Source organism: Myotis davidii, unplaced genomic scaffold (assembly GCF_000327345.1).
Source record: "Myotis davidii unplaced genomic scaffold, ASM32734v1 scaffold546, whole genome shotgun sequence".
Lineage (NCBI taxonomy): Eukaryota > Metazoa > Chordata > Mammalia > Chiroptera > Vespertilionidae > Myotis > Myotis davidii.
Window position 1 is genome coordinate 335,851 of NW_006297836.1, and position 345 is coordinate 336,195.

At 63.5% G+C, this 345-nt stretch overlaps 1 protein-coding gene across 3 annotated transcripts in view; it reads right to left on the reverse strand.

Annotated features, from left to right (window-relative positions):
* F8 (coagulation factor VIII) overlaps positions 1-345 on the reverse strand; it is a 101,142-nt gene that overhangs the window by 60,259 nt on the left and 40,538 nt on the right. The gene's annotated exons all lie outside the window — the stretch shown is intronic.

A 345-nucleotide genomic window follows, 5' to 3' on the forward strand; every position in this document is an offset into this window, starting at 1 on the left:
GTCGGAGAGATCCTCCCGCACCGGGAACCCGTCCGCTCTCCGTAGTGTGTCCGAGTCGCTCTCAAAGTCAGGGTCATACATGACAAGGGACAACATCTGGGCAGCGATGGGCCCCTCAGGGTCACTCTCTGATGAGGCTGCCAGTTCGTCCTTCCCGTTGGGCCCCCGCGAGGGCTCTGCGCGCTTGTGCGGCCTTGGGGCCTTTGTGGGGGGCCTGTCGCTGTCCTGAGGGGCCTCAGCCTCAACTGTCTTCTCATCCTTCGGGGGGGCCACGTCATCCAGGAAGCTGTGGTCAAGGCCGTCCCCAGGAACAAATTTCTCGACGTCCTGGACTTTCGCTGGGGC